The sequence below is a fragment of the Pantherophis guttatus genome, chromosome 3, assembly GCF_059756535.1.
Source record: "Pantherophis guttatus breed Tessera chromosome 3, ASM5975653v1, whole genome shotgun sequence".
NCBI lineage: Eukaryota > Metazoa > Chordata > Lepidosauria > Squamata > Colubridae > Pantherophis > Pantherophis guttatus.
This window is the reverse complement of record NC_142065.1, coordinates 59,026,338-59,046,627: the sequence shown is the minus strand read 5'-3', so window position 1 is coordinate 59,046,627 and position 20,290 is coordinate 59,026,338. Positions and strand designations below refer to the sequence as shown.

General features: G+C 37.7%; 1 long non-coding RNA gene across 2 annotated transcripts; it reads right to left on the bottom strand.

The window, feature by feature from the left end:
• Positions 1–395: 395 nt before the first annotated feature.
• Positions 396–16,584, bottom strand: LOC117664164 (uncharacterized). 2 transcript variants are annotated; one of them, XR_009622033.2, is made up of 4 exons: positions 16,527–16,584; positions 11,488–11,619; positions 5,692–5,853; positions 396–940 (listed from the first exon to the last, which is right to left on the bottom strand). It is a non-coding gene; the product is annotated as an uncharacterized LOC117664164 (long non-coding RNA). The 2 variants fall into 2 exon arrangements; XR_015733088.1 differs by lacking the exon at positions 16,527–16,584 and having other exon boundaries at positions 11,488–11,847.
• Between the last annotated feature and the right edge of the window lie 3,706 nt (positions 16,585–20,290).

Sequence of the window (20,290 nt, the reverse complement as noted above, 5' to 3'; positions counted from 1 at the left end):
ATAAGAACAAGCATGTTCCTCATTTGCTATGTACCTTTCTGCAAATCTCAGGCCATTTCCAAAAGCTAATGGAAAAATCTTATCTTTAATTTGCAAGTTAGCAGATGCAGTATGTTGGAAAACTGGAAGAATTGCTGACAATAAGAGAGTAGCAATACCATGACAGTGAGATGCAAATGGCAAATAGTAGGAGCTTCTGGCTGCTAGTTAATCCATAACCCCTACTGGCCTGAATGCTTAAGAGAATAATCTCATTGGCCCTGTTAGTGTACACGGTAACCGAGTGCCTCTGGGTCTGCACCATCTGCAAGTCTTGAAGTCTGATGCTTGTTTTTCAAACAGAAAGCATGTGGCTCTGCCTTAGCTGCCAACCCCATGGGATACAGACAGAGTGACTTTTTTTTAATGTATATTTTATTTCTATTCAAGACAAAGTTAAAATACAAAACTTCCAAAAATCCAAAAAAAAGAGAAAAAGGGAAAAACTACAAAACAATCAGAACACTAAACAAGAAAAAGGTGCATCAAAAAGACCAACACAAATACACTTATTATCCCCCTAATTGAAATATTGATGAATACGTTACTATGACATAGCTTTCCACCCCTTTCAAAACAGTCCCCCAATTTTTTAACTAATAAGTCTATTTGTAAATTATTCACCTGTCTTCTATATATTATATTAGTGACAAAATAGTTAACAGGAAGAATACTAAAAGAAAACAGAATTCAAGTTTCAAAACAGACAGTGACTTTAAAGAAGAGCAAGTGTCTTATGTGTTTGTGGATATGTGCATGTGTAAATTCTGATTCTAAGAAACTGCAGTCCATACCAGATGACTGGAAAAGGAAAGATGTGATTCCCATCTTCAAAAAAGGGGGGAAAATGGATCCAGGAAACTACAGACCTATCAGCTTGACATCAGTATCTGTGAAGATCCTGGAAAAATAATCAAACAATGAATCTGCAAATACCTACATGCAAGTAAAGCTATAACCAGAAACCAACATGGATTTGTCAAAACAGATTATGCCAAACAAATCTTTCTGCATTATTTGATAATATGAAAAAATCAGCAGACCAGCAAAATGCTTTGGATATAATTTACTTGAACTTTAGTAAGGCATTTCATAAAGTGGGCTATAGCCTACTATTTAATAAAGTTCTGTTAAATCAGCTTTAAGAACCCTTTTCCTTTGGAGGGGTAAAGCGGGGGCATGAAAGGAACTTCAGGAACCCAAATTTCTTCAGTCTCCACTCATAGGAATAGATAGTTCTTGGAGCAGAAACTCTAGGATTATTTGCTTCAGCAGAAAGTATCCCTTCAGTCTTATTTATTATAATCATTCAAGATAATTAAACTAGAGTTGAAACAATTTATTTACAAATGGAATTTCCAATAAAAAGTTCCTGTCCAAAATTCCACCCTTTTCAAAATTCCATTCAGCCACACAATCAGATTTCTGGAAGGACAGTCCCTAGTCCTGTGATGGCGAACCTGTGGCATGCGTGCCACAGGTGGCACGCAGAGCCATATCTGCGGGCACGCGAGCCATTGCCCTAGTTCAGCTCCAGCGCACATGCTGCACCAGCCAGCTGATTTTTGGCTGCCCCTCCCCTCCAAGGAGTCTCCACGCAGCCCGTTTGGATGCCAGGTAAATACAGGGCTTGCACAGAGGCTCTGGAAGGGCATTTTCGGACTCTGGAGGGCCTCTGGGGGGTGGAGGAGGCCATTTTCACCCTCCCCAGGCTCCAAGAAAGACTCTGGAGCCTGCGGAGGGCAAAAAATGGGCCTACCGGGCCCACTGGAAGTCAGGAAATGGGACGTTTCCGGCCTCCAGAGGCTTCAGTGAGGCCTGCTAGGCCCAAAACGGGGCTCACATGTGTGTGAGAGCGTGGGCGGGGTCATGCATGCATACGCGGGGGCAGGGCGTGGGGGCATTGAATTATGAGTGTGGCCACACACACGCACGCGACCACCCCCACGCTTCCCCCCCCTTTTGGTATGCAATGGCAAAAATGTTAGCCATCACTGCCCTAGTCCCTCCCATTTCTACTCAGCATTCTGTAATGACTGAGTATATGTTGGTCTCCAGAGCCAGTTTAGTGTTTAATGTGTTGAAGTAGCACCAATGAGACTCAGGTTCTAGTTTATCTTCAAGCAGAGAAGCTCATTTGGTGACTTCAGACTGATTATTCTCTCGCAGCGTGACAACGTGACGCTGCGAGTTTGACCTCCCTGATATAGATTCACTGATGTGTTTTATACATAACATGTAGGAACTAGGATGATAGTAATCTAATCAATAAATATCAGTAAATAATAAATCAATATGATATTATCCCATGTCCCCCATTCCAGTTCTCAAGCCGGAAGGAGACAGAATCCCTCTAGATTTATGGATCGGGTGAGTCAGTTTACCACTAACTCACATTATAACTTTATCTTGTCTCTTTAACTTTTTGTGTGTTCAGCCTATTCTTATTCTGTTACATCTGTGTGGTAGAAGACTTCACTCAATATTTGCAAAGATCTTTAGAGACCACATAAGGTCACAGAGTTTCTATATAAAACTTGTGGCATTAATATTTGTATGAAAACTGGTTGCTGTAACCACTTTACCATATCCTGCCCTATTCCCCACATGTACACCCATCCCTATTCCATATTAAATCGTGTCTTTTAATTATACTGATGTTAAAAAAAAACTATGAATACCTTACAATAACACAGAACCACTGTGCAAATACCATATAAATAGGAGTCAGTCGTTGATGCTAGGGGAAAGGAAAACACGACCTTGCTTTGACACAGGAGTAAAATAGGCTTCTTGCTCAGATATTTGCATTCTCTTTCGAAGGGCAGAAAAGGGGGCATTGTTCTGGGTTAGTTAATGCTGACTTCTTTCCTGCTTCTATCCATATGCGTTCCCAAGGATAGATATAACCAGGAGAACATTGCAACCTTGAACTCAAGTTTGTGGCTTTGAGCATATCCCTATTCTTCTCTATAATCCTTGCTATGGAATTACAAAAAGGGACGCAGTGGCTCAATGGCTAAGATGCTGAGCTTGTTGATCGAAAGGTCGGCAGTTCAGCGGTTCAAATCCCTAGTGCCGCGTAACAGGGTGAGCTCTTGTTACTTGTCCCAGCTTCTGCCAACCTAGCGGTTTGAAAGCACATAAAAAATGCAAGTAGAAAAATAGGGACCACCTTTGGTGGGAAGGTAACAGCGTTCCATGCACCTTTGGCGTTTAGTCATGCCAGCCACATGACCACGGAGATGTCTTCGGACAGTGCTGGCTCTTCGGCTTTGAAACGGAGATAAGCACCACCCCCTAGAGTCAGGAACAACTAGCATGTATGTGCGAGGGGAACCTTTATCTTTACCTTTATGGAATTACACCCACAATGAATCATTCCACAAGAGGGTTAAAGGAATGGATGAAAATGAGAAGTGTAAAAGAAGATAGACACCATGCTTGAGTAATGAAACACATACCTTATGTGAAGTGGATTTCATATGCAATCAGCTGAATCAGTAGAAAAGAACAGGGGAAGACCTTTCCCTGAGCTCTGCTAATAGGCACTGCAGATAGTACTGGACTAATGCTCTGGCCTGCCATAGGGCAGTTTTCTATGGTTTTTGGAAGCATTAGTAAGAAACAGTGTTTTGTAACATTTTAAAGCATTTTAGCTCATTCATGTATTCAAATGACACTCTATCAAATTGAATGTGACAGCATTGTGCAATTACTTTGGATTCAATAATAATGAAAGAGAATTAAAGTATAAAATGATGCCTCTTCACAGTCTATACCTAGCAGCTCTCCCAAAAGGTTGACTTGCACTTCTAAGGAAGGGCACCTGTTAGGAAAGGTCTAGGGCACCTGTTAGGCATCTTGGTCTAGGATGGTCAGTTTTCCAGTTGAAACTATGGATAAATCTATCCAAGTGTTGTGAAATTAAGGCCTTTTCATCATGTCTTTTATTGCCGGTGTTAGTCCTCTGCTAGTCTTGTGCTTTCCTGTCCTACATAGTGGCTATTATAGTAATTACACTCTATATTGTAGATGACTCCTGGACCAGTGGTGGAATTCAGCCAGTTCGCACCACTTCGAGAGAACCGGTTGTTAACTTTCTGAGTAGTTTGGCAAACTGGTTGTTGGAAGAAATCATTAGGGCAGATAACCGGTTGTTAAATTACTTGAATCCCACCACTGTCCTGGACTACTGAATCTTTTGATTTACTTAACAAAAAGTCCAGAACAGCTACTCACCAGCAATCAACACTCACATAAATAGGGATTAACACTAGGATTAACACCAAACAATCAAGCAGTAAAAAAAATCCTGTAATCAAGACACTACCAGTTCAGACAATCAAACAATAAATAACAGCCTAATGAAGAAATTACCAAGGAGACAACAATACCTCCTCCATCACCGACAGGGCAAGCAACTATATATAAACAGAGAAGAAATCCCACTCCCTTCTAGCATAAACAGTATTACCTAGTTTGGTAAAGAAACATCCAAGCTCAGAGAATACCAAGGACTCTACAGTTCAACCCTGAGCCACATATATTCTCTTCTACTGCCACTGTCACATGTCTGCCTCACCACTTGTTGAACCCTACGTGTAAATGCTCAGCTCATATTTGCAACCTGTTTGTCAGGTTTCATGAATTTGATATAAGAGGCTCATGAGCCTGCCTATAGGCTCAGTGTGGCTTTCTCTGAAGGAAAGGCCAGTGCTAGTCTGAATAATTTCCAAAGTGAGGCAGTGGGAGGGGGGAAAAGTCTGTGTGGAAGAATGGATAGAAATACCAGCTTATGTAAATGTCAATGACATCATCCTTTCTCCTTACTCCTAGTGCTATTTATAGATACTTTAATTTACTCCCCTTTGCTTTATTATCTTTCCAGAAGCTCTTTATCCCCAGCATTTAGCGTCTCAATTGGCAAGCAGCAGCCAGCTGCTTAGCTGGTAGGAAGCTTTTTCTCCTCATGCAGTCAAACCAACCAGGGTACAGGCAGAGAGGAAAGTAAAGGGAGAAAGAAGAAAAGGTTGTATGTGACAAGTCTAGTTGTAAAGATGCATTGTGGGATCCTTAGATAGGTAGACTTCCAGATCTTGCACAACTCTTACATTGTGTAAGATCTGGAAACAAGAAAAGGACTTCTGCATTAACACATATTAGATGCAGCTGTAGAATTTAGAAATATATCACATATCAGGGGTCCACATTTTTTTGAGCAAGTGCCACACATGGAATGGTGAGAATGTGTTATAACCTTCTCAGAAAATGGCTGCTGCTGTTGGTGTAGTCATTTATAAAACACGTTTTCCAGAAGGCAAACAGAAAAAAAAAATGCCTCTTAGTGCTCACTTTTGCTTACCCCCTAAGGTGCCCTATGCAATCTCTACTTAAAAGAATTTCTATTTTCTGACCTAAGAAAAGGCGCATGCTTCAGAATAAAGCTGCGCCATTTTATTCCATAACAATGCTTATGGATTGGATTCTCTGTAGTCCTTTGTAAATAGCTTTGTAAAGTTTATGTTTGAATCTGGCTTTTGCTTTACATCTTGCTAGTGTTCCAGTTACTTATGCTTTAATTAAAATATCTTGTAAAATATCATGACCATGATTCCTGGCACTAAGGGAAATGTCACTGGGCCCGCTTACCTGTTTCTTTGTCTTGCTTCCTAAGCCATTCCCCATCATTGGCATGCTAAGGTCCAGTAGTCCAGTACAGGATAGGGCTCAACTCAACTACTGTATATCAGATATGCTTCTAAAACTATATTGCATCCTTCGTAGCATTATGGGAGAAAATGGCACATGCCACTAACATAGACGACCAGTCACACATCAGTACACATACATAAGGGAGAGAACATTCAAAGTAAGTAATGCAAAATTATGTTATTTTGATGGAGATGTAAACAATTAAAATAAATAATTTTTCTCAGGTGAAAAAGTGACCTCTGAGAAGTTTCAGTTCAATTCCAGGGTGAGAAAAAAGACAGCAAAAGATGGTAGCCAGCCAGAAAATCAATGACTTGATTGCTTTGCTTTTATTCTACAATGATTGGGAAGGTCTATTATAGTTTCCAGGGAATTCTTACTGTATTATTGAGTAATGTAAAAGTATGATGCATAAATACAGAAAAAAAATAGAGACAGAAAAGAAGGCTCTCTGTAAGAAGACAATATTGTTATGCAGAGGTGGGTTTCAGCAGGTTATGACCAGTTCTGGAGAACCAGTAGCGGAAATTTTGAGTAGTTCGGAGAACCGGTAAATACCACCTCTGACTGGCCCCACCCCCATCTATTCTCTGCCTCCCAAGTCCCAGCTGATCAGGAGGAAATGGGGATTTTGCAGTAACCTTCCCTTGGAGTGGGGAGAGAATGGAGATTTTACAGTATCCTTCCCCTGCCACGCCCACCAAGCCATGCCCACCAAGCCATGCCACACCCACAGAACCAGTAGTAAAAATTTTTGAAACCCACCACTGTTGTTATGCTATCAATATTTTAGCTAGGAATGAAATCTTATAGTCATGAAGACACAATTCATGTATAAATACATTATTTTATATCTAGCAAAAACTGAATTTGAAACAGCATGATTTTATAGCAATACCCAGTCAGGATATGGAAAACTATCCTGGACAAACCTTCAACTATAGACACTAACAAGATAACAGCTGGTTGAATTGTGCTCACATGATTCATGGGCACATGCGCACACATAGTACTTCCCAGAATATATCCAGTGAGGTAATGGGTACTAGCTTCCCGTTAATTTTAAACACACAACAGCTGTTGTGAGGCATTAATTGTAATTCAGTAAAATGAGAAAATAAGGATGTGTTGTGGTGGGGAGCAGGGACCATGACAGATGTGAAGTCCTACTCTTTGAACAGACAGTTTAGTCAGTAAAGATTACACCACTTTAATTTGCTGTGAGAAAATGCTGTGGTTTAGTTTCTTTGTTGGTGCTTTCCACTGCCTTCTGAATGAGAACTGAAGCTTCCTTGCATGCAAACAGGCCCTCTCATGGCTTTTTATATCATACCATGAGTTTGGTTTAATTGAAATATATTATTTAATATTCCTAACTCTCACCACTATATTCTTTAGCTATATTCTGAATCTACTACTGTGTGGCACCAACTGTTTCTCTGTTAGGTAAAGCAGATCCTCCAAGCTTCCAGGACCAATAATTAGGCTAGATAACCACTGTCTGTATACAGAGATAAATCTAGAACATATGCAGCACCCTTTTTCTGAGTCAGGGTTTATAAATTACAGTTTTATAGTCGAGAGCATATAATATAGATAGCTGGTATTGCCAGTACCAGGAAGAGGCAATCTGATGCAATGTGGATTAAAGTTGCTATAATTTTTGGTTTTGCCCATACGGATTTGGGCATATGGATATTGTACTGGAGAATATATAGAAGATACTAGGTTGCCTGTTTCATTCTGACAGACAGCACCCACCTCTTCAGAATCTCAGGTAGAAATCTTATCCAGCCATTTTCTTCATAGATAAAAGGTTTGTATTAAAATATAATGGAGTTTCTGTGAATTCCCAGTATAAAGCATTTGTGTAAGAACTTAATTTTTCTATTTTCTGAATGTTTCAATGGAGATTTTGATTAAAAACAAATAAATCCTTACAGTAATTTTTTTAAAAAAGTATTTAGAGTTAGATGAGTCAGAAATACATATTTTAAGAGATGCCATTAAAATACTCGTTTCGATTTCAAACTTACACAAGTGTAAATTTTCAGGTAGGAATTTTTAAAATCAAAATTTGGCAGACTAGCTCTATAGATGAATACCTGCAAAAATGATAGAGCCAGAAATAATATTAACCCTTCCTTGAAGCTTTATTTCTTGGAGAAAATCTATGAGAGCATCAAGCACATAATGAATGAAACATTATAGCTAATTAAATCCATTTTGTAGAATCAGATCCAAAAGAATGACCATATTATTTGAATTCTGGGTATATAGTCTGAAGTTAGAAATTTCAGAATTGTTGATGGGATATGCTAAATCGGAAGTACTGTTTATTGGAAATTTAAGTGTAGGCTAATGAAAGGTAGCCTTTCATTAAGGTAGCCTTTCATCATTCAGAAAACAACAATACTTTGATCAGTAGGACACTCAGTCAGGGGTAGAGGTACACATTTTCATCTTCCTTGAAAATGCTACTGTAATTTATAATTTGGGAGAGTATCTAAACCCAACTTTGGTCCTTTGCTGCAGTGTAATCTATGTGGGACTGTGGTACACAATCTCAGCTAAGAAGTTTCTAATGTTTGAAAAACAATCATTTATTTTCGCTAACTTTTAATAACTTGGGGACACAATGTGCTAGTTGTTGGTTACAAAATCCTAAATAGCTTGGAACTAAGTTTGTTGAAGATTGCTTCTTTATACAGTACTGTACTTGAGGTTGTTACAGGATCAAAAGTCATTATTTATCTGTTTCAGCTTGCAATTCTCTGTTCTTAGTGGCTGCTGAATACTGTCTTAAACGAAACTCTGTTGGGAGAACTTCCTCCTCATCTCATCTTCCAGGTTTTCCCCCTCCTTGTAAAGATAGCTTACTGTATGTTTTCATTTTCACAGTGGGAGGTACCCTTAAATAAGGAGAGAATGCCTTGGCATTTTGTCAGCTGTCCCTTATAGTGAAATTCATGCTTCTGCTCATGTGGAAGATGCCATTGTTTCTTCATGTAGATGAGCTAAGATGGTATTCTTAAGAGTTCAAGAATGGCTTTAAAGCAGTGGTGGAATTCAATTTTTTTTACTACCAGTTCTGTGGGTGTGGCTTGGTGGGCGTGGCAGGGGAAGGTTACTGCAAAATCTCAATTCCCACCCCACTCCAGGGGAAGGATACTGCAAAATCCCCATTCCCTCCCCACTCTTGGGGGAAGGATATTGCAAAAACTCCATTCCCATCCCACTCTGGGGCCAGCCAGAGGTGATATTTGCCAGTTCTCCAAACTACTCAAAATTTCCGCTACTGGTTCTCCATAACCTGTCAGAACCTGCTGAATAGCACCCCTGCTTTAAGGTGTTTCTAAGAGTTGTGGGGTGGAGACACAATATTGGCTGCGGAGCGGGACTTTTGACAGAGCTTTCAAGAGAAAAAGCAAGAGTTCAGAAATTAAAAAGAAAAACAGTTCACTAAGATACAAACTTGATCCTCCTTGAAATGCTTCATTGATTTCTTCCAGCCCTCCTTAAATATTAGTAAGGGCATATCTTTTAATGTTGTACTTGAGGAATAATTGAACCAAGAAAAATGCAGTTTATTCATGCAACTTTTCAATCATTTTTATGCCTTTACCTTGTATGAACTTTTATGTAACGTTGACATTTCCTAATGGATATCTTCATATTAGGGATATGCTTGTCCAGTTTTGTGACTAGCTAAATGTGTGCATGAAAATATATAAATGTTGTGAATATGCAGGCTGCAAATCAGACATGCTCAATCCACATCTTAATAAAAGAGACGTGCTCTCAGTCACATGCAAAAGAATAATTACATTAAAATATCTTGTAATGACTTTGAAAACTTCTATGGCATCTGCTTATGGAGGTTTCTGGCAGGAAAATTATCTGTAGCGGATCAGAACCATCTTGTGATTTGCCTGGAGCATTGCATTCACTTTATATTTTCTTTTTTAATCAATTATTTTTCTCCTGAATGTTTGAATTTTGAACACTGAAAGTTAAATAGTTTTGGTTTTTTTTTTAAATTGATTTATATGCCACCCTTCTCCGGAGACTCAGGGCGGCTTACAATGCGTTAAGCAATAGCCTTCATACTTTTGTATATTTATACAAAGTCAGCTTATTGCCCCCACAAACTGGGTCCTCAATTTACCCACCTTAGAAAGGATGGAAGGCTGAGTCGACCTTGAGCCTGGTGAGAATTGAACTCGCAGTAATTGCAGGCAGCTGGATGTTAAATGCTGCCTTAGGAGGCATTAGCCTCCTACGCCACTCAGGCTCCTCAGTTTTTATATGTTAGTTGTTGTTTTTCAAACAATATTTACTTTGGGCCTTTATCCCGAAAAGAGAGAAATAATTAAAACCTTTAGCCACATGCCTCCATGCTACATGGCCAAGGGGTTGTTTTTATTTTTAGTGTGCTTTTATCTATTAATCACTAGAAATGTAGCATAGATAGTAACAGCCTCCAAACTGGGTTAGGAGAGGACATCCAGAGGGAATTCCTTGGATGATAAGTGATAACAGTAGAACTTCCAAGCTACTATGCCAAAATAGGAGACAGGCCCAGGATGTGAAGACTTAGAAGACTCCGGAGAGAAGTCTGAAACTTCAAACCTTTCACCCTGTTCTGGGCCATTTCACTAGAACAATCATAAATATTCTTCTCTCAAAACTCTAGACAAATATTCCAGTCAGGTTCTCTTTGAAGTGATCCAGATGTTTTTAACATACTTAAATAGATTTTGCAAAGTTGCCATTAAAAAAAAATGTACAGAAAGGCTTATCTTGAATTCACCTGGATTTATTGTATGTATTGGTATAGAGTCATTTTATTATTCAAGACCAGGGATAGCTGTACTGTGTGTTCTTGGAAGCTACTTCAGTCTAAGGGCCAGAAATATGTTTTCATATATAACTGAAAAGATGATGTAATACTAATGAAACAAAAAAAAAGTTAAAAAGTTATGATATTTATGTAGTTACTTATAAAGCATATTTAAATTATATTAAAGTAACCAAAGTATCCAAAGGCATGTCACAACTTTTGAGCAATCCCTAATGTTTGGAAATTGAAAGTTGAAAAATTTGACATGCCCTACAAATAGAAAGGGAATTAATAATGCTGCAGTATTAAAATTGGCATTTGTCTTTTCTGTCTTTCTAGAAAAGGCAACACAATAGAAAGCATATGAAAAATCAGAATGTTAATATCTTTTCTCTGGTATTTAGCTAAGAAAATTGCAACAAAGCTCAAAAAATTGAATATTTTTATTCTTATAATTTAAGGAAAATCTTTATGAGTGAAACTGTAAATTATTTTTAATATCTGATTAAAATATGTTATGGGTTCAGGTGCAGTTAAAATACTCTCTGAAAATCAATGTCTATTAATTGATCACTTTAGAAAACCACAGAGTCAAATTTTAAAGAAAGAAAGAAAGAAAGACCACATACCACATTAAAATTAATTAATATCCTACCAAAAATAGACTCCAGATCATACACATAGTACAGGCAGCTGCCCCATCATTCTTCATTACCTTTTTTCACTACTTTTCCGAAGTGAAGCTCACTTCAAAATGAAATGCTCAGCTAAAACAATTTATCTATTAATTTTAGTTTTTAAACAGGGAAGCTGAAAGACAGTTCTAATATCCCTATTTGAAAAGGTAATGCAAAGACACGAAAATGGAGAAATTGATAAGGAGCACCAACCTGCTTTGCAAATCCTCTTTTCCAGACTGTCTTCCTCAGATATCTGAGCCAGAATGGGGATGGGGAATAGAAATGATAAAAATCAATGTGTATATAAAGGGAGTAAGGTCCCAGCGGGTAGAATAAACAATTCTATGAAAGAAAATGATACAGAAGAAAAGGTTAACTCCATTAGAACTATAACTTTCCTTCACTTTATGCTTATTGCTTTTTTTTTTTTTACAAACAATTAGAAATGTCACAAAACATGTATGTCTCATCTTGGTTGTGTACTGTACTTGCATGCATACTGTACAGTGAAAGAAATGTGACCCTGTGGACATTTCTAATGTCTCCTATTAAAACAAGTTCGGAGGATAACCTTTGATACTTTCTAGAGTCCTAGCATGTAATTTATGATGCTTAATAAGCAGCCTTTCCCAAATTCTGTTTTTCCTTATATGTAAGTCTTGAATTGAGGCTCTTTCACCTCTTCCTCCCAATTTGCAATAATTGTTCAGTCTCATATGCTTACAGGCTCATAAAAGGAAATAACCAAAACCTACAATAAATGAGAACAGTTCTTGAGGATCACAATGGAGACTGGCAGCAAAACCAAGTTGCTGGGTTTCCTGTCAGAGACAAATGGCTTCCCTTTTCTTGATAAGCCATGTAAACTAACAATATAAACCTGCAGTATGTTCTTGCTGTTTGGGCAGTCTTGTTTTTCTCTTCCTTTTACTTGTGAGTAATCCCTTTCGACTTGTATGTTCTCCTTCTAGAGATCATTAGGGAAATCTATGCTCTTCTGTAGTTATGAAGATCCAATTACATTCAATACATTGGAGTTCTGCAGTTATTTTTTAGTATTTCTAGTTTAGACTATTGTTTAGCACCCCACCCCACTCCAAAAATAACACAACTCATAGTCGTGACTTGGGTCAACTTGATACATTCTTTTATTTGTTTGGTTGTTTGTAGAGTATTTGTAATGTTTATGTTTTATGTTTTATTAAATTTGTATACCGCCCTACTCCCGAAGGACTCAGGGCGGTGAACAGGCACAGAATAAAATACATAGATACAAAAGTTAGAAACATAATTAAAACCAAGTTAAATAATTTAGCCCGAGACAATTAAAAAGCCCAATAATTTAAAACAAATTAAAATTTCAATTTAAAAATTTAAAAGAAAGGGGAGAAAATTAGGCCAGGCCAGCTTGCTGGAATAGGAGGGTCTTAAGAGCACGGTGGAAAGTGCGCAGATCTGGGATCCTCCGTATCTCCGGGAGATGCTCCGGGGGAAGTAATCATCTTCTCAGTTGAAATTATCTTCACCATGACTAAAAACAAAACATCCAGTTCTCTTTTCAGGTTTTATACCAACCAGAAACCTTAATTGTGTTTACTCAGTGTTATACATATGCAAATACTCCTCAGATATGAACGCCCTTCAAAAAGTTAAGGACATGTGAAGCAATTATCAGGAGTTATTTAAAGGGAAAGCAAATGTATGTGTCTGTGTGTGTGTATTAATATACATGTATTACAGAGATGGGTTTCAGCAGGTTCTGACCAGTTCTGGAGAATTGGTAGCAGAAATTTTGAGAAGTTCGGGGAACTGGTAGTAAAAATTCTGACTGGCCCTACCCCCATCTATTCTCTGCCTCCCAAGTCCCAGCTGATTGGGAGGAAATGGGGATTTTGCAGTAACCTTCCCCTGGAGTGGAGTGGGAATGGAGATTTTACAGTATCCTTCCCTTGCCACGCCCACCAAGCCACACCCACAGAACCAGTAGTAAAAAATTTTGAAACCCACCACTGATGTATAACTGTACATAGAAGCTGACAAGTACTATTGCAAGGTAGAAGAATCTTGAAAATGTTATATACACTGCACTCAAAATGTTCCCTTCTCTCATGCACATGGATGTTTTTTTCTTATTCAAAGGCACAATTTTCGCATCATATCTCTTCTTCTGTTTCTATAACTTTTAAGTCCAAAGTTGGCTTGTGCTCTTGATTTATTTGAAGAGAAAGAAGTCAGGGATCCAGCTTCATATATGATAGAAATTTGGAATGAAGACTATTTTTGGAGCATAAGGTATCAAATTTTTAAAAAAGTATTTAGGTTTGCAAGATTGGGGCTGGGTTATCAAGAGGTTCCCAGAAGGAGAGGGATGAAATGTTTGGTCCTTTGAAAGCAAATTATTGCAGCAAATTATTTCATTGCTTACTCTCTTACTCAAAATAGACCTGACGCATCTATTTTATGGGCAAGATTGTCTTTTAAGTAGTTCCATATGTTAGTTGAATACTTTTGGTTCCTTTTGTTAAACAACATTATTTATTTGGCATCTTCATCTGGCCAAACATTCGGCACGCTAGACAGGTAATAATTTCAAACCCACCCCCCCTTTTTTTCCCTTTAATCTTTCATAATAGTTGTTTAACATTTATCCTCTAGGGCATTACAGGTAGTCCTTGGTTTATGACTACAATTACAATAGACTACAATAGAATTTTTATTGCTAACTGAGAAAGTTGTTAAGTGAAATTTGCCTCATTATACGACCTTTCTTGACACAGTTGTTAAGAGAATCACTGCAGTTGTTAAGTTAGTAATATGATTGTTAAGTGAATCTGGCTTCCTGATTGACTTTGCTTGTCAGAAAGTTGCAAAAGGTGATCACATGACCCCAGGACTTTACAACCGTCATAAATATGAATCAGTTGCCAAGCATCTGAATTTTGACCACATGACCACAGGTTAGGGTTAGGGTTAGGGTTAGATTCTGTTTGAGCCTGGAGAAGCTTAACTTTCCTTAGTTCTTTTATGCCCAAGTTTCCATCTTAGATACCAGAAGAACAGAAACTAATTTATGGAAACAGGGGCACCACAAACAACGGCTTAGATCCAGTTTGCTAGTTTATCTGATCGTACAATAGCCATTTGTACAAAAAAGCTGAATGAGCTTTTTACTGGCTTTGTAAGTTTGAATGAAAGCAGAACAATTTTCCCCCTCTTGCTTTACCTTGACCATTGGCTCCTGGGATCAAGTGATGCATAACTCTCTTGCTTCCCCCTGCCCTTCATAGGCTCAGCATTCCATTCCTGGAGCCTGAAGGGAGCATTTATCTCTTCCCCCACCCCCGCTTCATTCCAGCTGCCTGTAATCATGGTTAGAGGAATTGGGGAAATTTCCAGCTAAAAACCCTAATCTTTCCTTCTTGTTACAACTTCAGAGACTTTTTAATAAAGCAAAATAATACGTCAAGATGGTTTTGATGTTTTTATGTGTACTTGGGGTTTATATGTAGTTTGTTTGTTTACAAAGCATCATCCTTCACATCACTCCATATCGGTTGGTGCGGAGTGGGTAGCATTTTTTAAAAATTTCCTTTTTTGGCATGAAGTGGAGGAAAGAGAATTTCCACTACCCACAGGGGGCAGGGGATTTCCTTTCATTGTAAGCCATGGTCATGATGCCTGATATGATGGTAGCACAACCAGTCTCAAAGGTATCAATTTGGAGAAAAGTGCTTTACAATATTTGATTGAATGAAAGAAAAATAAAAGAGAAAATTATTGGGATGCAAATCTATTCAGATCTTTCTATTTTACACTTGTAATATGAAAACCTGAAATGTATTTTATTTTTAATATTTTGTATAGTAAGAAAAGCAATGCCCAATAGCAGCTGGAGAACTGCAGTGTAGCTGATAGAAAGTGATGGCTTTCTATGGATTCTTCAGTAAAAGATTTTGGGAACTGAACTGGCAAAACAGACGATTACTGTGTGTGATGCCTTATTACCCCCCCCCCCTTCTGTTTATGAGTAGCTGTGCAAACATATTACCAAAGTCTTAGTAAAATTGTTGTTGGCTGCAGCTCACTTGGAAATTACACTATATTGGAAGGACTCTAAGGGATTATCTATTCGCACATGGATGTTCAGAGCATGGAAACTTGCAGTCATGGAAAAATTAACCACAAGCGGATGCTTCTAAAAGATCAGACAAATATAACTTCATAGACATTTGGTTTCCTTTTACATAATTTTCAAAAACAACTTCAGTGTTGTTCTGTCTACTCAGAGGGACTATGTTACCTTTTGAAGAGAGATTTGTTAAAAAGGAATTGAGGACCTTTCCCCAAATTCATCTAATCACAACATTAACATGACTTGACAGTATCTTCTGTCTGCCATTCCTATCTATCTATCTATCTATCTATCTATCTATCTATCTATCTATCTATCTATCTATCATCTATCTATATCAGACACTATTAAAAAGATAAAAACTAGTAGAAACTAAAAATTGAAAGAAAAAAATCAAAAGTGCAGAAGAGAAAAAGGTAGAAAGAAAAATAGAAGAAATAAGAATATAGCAAAGAAAAATAAAAAAAATAAAGAAAAGAAAAATGATTTCCCCCTTCATCACAAGTATAAACAACTTTAGTAACCTATTACTTTTTCTTACAATAGAACAAATGATCACTTCTTCCCATCTCTTATGTATAAAGAAATCCTTAAAGACTTGTCATTCTGTCCTGATCTCACCCAGTGCTATAAAATGTATCGATCCAAATGTTCCTAATAGCTGAAAAAACAATTAACAAGCAATTTCCAAAAGTGATTAGAAAAGGAAGTATGTGAATCCAGTATCCTTTTGAAGATGCCAACCATGGTTTCAGCAAGATGTTTATTCCTTTGTTTCCCAAGCCTTGTCTTGCAGTCTCCCTGTGAGAAGCAACTGTATGGAGCATTTGTGGGTAATCTCAACCACTTTCCTTGTTTGGAGAGAAATCGTGAAGAGCCCATGTACTCACTGGCTCTTCATTCCATCATAGTCATCAACTCCTCTTTTAGCAAAGTCTTCTTCAGTTTGCAATTTCTTCCACAGAAGTCTGTTTTGCCATTTCCTTACAGGAAGTCCTCAACTTATCACCATAATTGAGCCCTAAATTTCTGCTGTTAAGTGAGAAAATTATTGAGTTTTCCCCATTTTATGACCTTTCTTGCCACAGTTGTTAAGTGAATCAGTTGTTAAGCTTACCCGTTGACTTTGCTCGTCAGAAGGTCACAAAAGGTGATCACATGACCTGGGGACTCTGCAACTATCACAAATATGAGCCAGTTACCAAGCATCCAAATTTTGATCATGTGACCATGGGGATGCTGCAACTATCATAAGTGTGAAAAATTATCATAAGCCACTTTTTTTTAGTGCTGTTGAAATTTCTAATGGTCACTAAATAAACTGTTGTAAGTCAGGGACTACCTATATAAGATTTCTTTCATTTAATCCCTAGTCAAGAATAAGGCAAACTCAGGTTGGTCTTAGATAGACTAGAATTAAAGTCACATTTCCCCCCTTAAGCCAATAATGTCCAAGTGCAGTCATCAAATATGTCAACTCTATTACACTTTGTAACCCACTACCAAGCCATATGACCAATAAAGTGAGAAATTAAAGTACTACTTATTGGCCATTTCAGGCGAATATAAGCAAACCTCTCCCATTTTGTCTCCAGTGAATTTTATCTGTAGAAATGGGGTCTCCTTAAAGAACTGGAGACAACATTGTGCAATAAATGCTAGACTGCCATGTAATTAATATTGTAAGTATCTTATCTCTGTGACCCTTACCTGATCAATGCAAGACTGAAATAATAAAGCAATGAGATTATGGAACCAAACCTCAAATGGGTTCCCAAACAGCAAAGAGGAATCTGGCAATCAACACTTATGCCTAAAGAAAAGAAGGATGGAAGAAAGAAACACTGAGTAAAATGCTGCTTTCTGACTTTGAGCTGTTTAGTTTAATTGTATTCATCAGGCTATGTGCAGAGTACAGAGAAGGGGCACAAACATTATGAACAGCTCCACATTTGTTACCCTCCCCCCCCTCCAATTCCTGCTTCAGCCCACAAATGGTTGGATGTTTGTCCTGCTGGCTGAGAAGGCGCAAAGGTTGAACAGCATAACCAGAAGAAGCAACCAATCCCTTAGTTTATCACCCACTCTACACACACAAAAATCTGGACAGCACTACTCAGCAATAGGTCAGAGCAGAAATAGAAGCAGGGTAGGGATTGGCAGTGGGGACAGAGAATTTCATGGTAGTGTAATTTGCTGCCAGCTGAAAGATGGGTAAATTGGACTGACTCAATCCAAAGAAAAGGCACTGTGTCCTTTCAGCAGATAGGCTGAATTAAGATTGGACCTAGGAAAACACAGAAAAGCTTAGACCTTACTTAGAAAATGTTACTGACTTTGAGTTAGCAATTATTAATTAAGCTGCTTTATGAATTTCTTGCCAAATTAATTGTTTGTCTTAAATAAATAATAATAATAATAATAATAATAATAATGATGATGATGATGATGATGATGATGATGATGATGATAATAATAATAATAATAATAATAATAATAATAATAATAATAATAATAATAATAATTTTATTTCTATACCGCCCTTCTCCCGAAGGACTCAGGGCGGTGTACAGCCTATTTAAAAACACAAGACAAAACAGCAATTAAAATTTAAAATGATTAAATAAATTTGGCTCAATTAAAACCCCAGAAATTTAGAATACCCCAATGACTCCGAGAAAAAGAAAGTGATCTGAATAAAGGTCACTTTTCTTTTTCTTTTTCTTTTTTTTTCCTTTTTAAAGAGAAACTGTGGGACAGCAGATGTGGGATGTATCAACACCGAACAGATTTGGATATTCTCTTCCCTTCTCAACTTCCATGGTTTTTAATCATGCTTTCTATTCAGCTGCCCTTTGCTGATCTCCTGGGACAGTGGCCAAAACCTTGGCCTGAGATCATACGAGAAATATACATGCACCTCACCCACTGTCCTACCTCTGATCTCAGGAAGTGCTTAGTTGGCTTTGGGAAAGAGATGGAAATATAAACGTTTTTTAACTCCCAAAGCAGTAGAGTTGCCAATGCGTGAAACATTTACCTTTTGGGTTCCCAGAGACTGAGAGCAAAAGAAAGAGAAGGAATCAAAGGGAGGTAGGAGATCTACATATTGATTTAAACCATCTGGAAAGCCTTCCTGAGGTTGCAAAAATACTTTCAATGAAATCTGAAAGAAGTTAGCGGCACATATGCGTGTATTCATATTTTACTTTTTCCATCCTCCAGAAATACCTTTTTTAAACGGAATGAATGGTCAACTAAATAAGTCTACAGTACATAGTTCAATTTAAGTGTAAAGTGATACACACTGGGGCATTCTGTAATAATTTCATATATACTTTGTTGGGTTTGAACTATCAGCAACGAGGCATGGCTCTTGGGGTCAGAGTGGATAGCAAAATTTAAAAATTGCAACTTTTGGGGGAAAAGGCACATTTCATGTTAGAGGTCATTATAAAACAGACTGAAAATATACTTTCCAATATTGCAAACCATGTATAGTTCTGATTGTTACATTGAAAAAGGATGTAATAGGGCAGGAAATGTCAGGCATAAGCAACCAGAATCACTTGTAGATAGGCCTAAGTAGAAACTTTATTGTTGATCACCTATGCTGCAAGAATCTCACCACACAATCTGCTTCCCTTTGGGAAATGACAAATATAGACCTAAAGATCTGATCTCAGATGTTTTTCCCCTGATCGGACTCTAACCTGAGTGTCTCTTTACTCCTCCTAGCAGGAGGCCTTCCATTACAACCAATGGTTTCAGCACAGGAAACAATATAGATAAGAGCCTTGGTGGCGCAGCAGACTAAAGTACTGTTAACTAACACCAGCTGCCTGCAATTACTGCAAGTTCAAATCTCACCAGGCTCAAGGTTGACTCAGCCTTCCATCCTTTCGAGGTAGGTAAAATGAGGACCCGGATTGTGGGGGCAATAAGCTGACTTTATATAAAAAAAGAACACCGCTTATGGGGGGCCAAAAGCCCGACTAAGCAGGTATATACAAAAGTATGAAGGCTATTGCTTAATACATTGTAAGCCGCCCTGAGTCTCCGGAGAAGGGAGGCATATAAATCGAACCAATAAATAATAAATAAATAAATAATATATAATATTCTTTGACTGCATTTCAGTTGGCGACTGGCTCACATTTACAACTGGTTGCAGCATTCCATAGAAATATAACTATGATTTGTAACTTTTTTGCTGAATTCCAGCACTTTTTGCCAATTTATGTGAAAAAAAAATACTTATTTGGGTGAATGGATTCATATTTATAACCACATGATTCGCTTAATGACCACCATAAAAAGATCATAAAATTGGGTCTGGTCACATGGGTGCTTCAACTTACGACTGCCATGACTTACAACCAAAATTCTAGTATTGATTGGAGTTGTAAATCAAGGACTACCTGTAATTGTATTTGTGAATTTAATTATTTCATTACCTATTTACTTTCTCTAGCATGAATATTTCCATATTTTAATGTTCTTTCAACATTGTTAAAAGCGCTTTACTTCCTTAGATATCCAGATAGCTCCCACCCTGATGGCATTCTGGAAGGCCTTAAAGCTCTGTTCTCACAGATCTTGGGTTAGGGAGGATGGATCCCCCATTAAGAGCTTGATATATGTTGTCTATGCTTAACTCTGACTTAACTGGGCTGCCATTTTGTTAATTCTTCATTGTTATTTCCCTCACTGTATTTTATTATTTTATTATACTTTGTTTTTGTATTGTGAACTACCCAAAACTGTTTTGGAATTGGGCAGTGTTATTATTGAATTAAATAAATATGTTTAAAATATCAGCTTTGTATTTTGCAAATGTAATTTTTAACTGGCAGTATTTTCACTGGCATAAATTTAAAT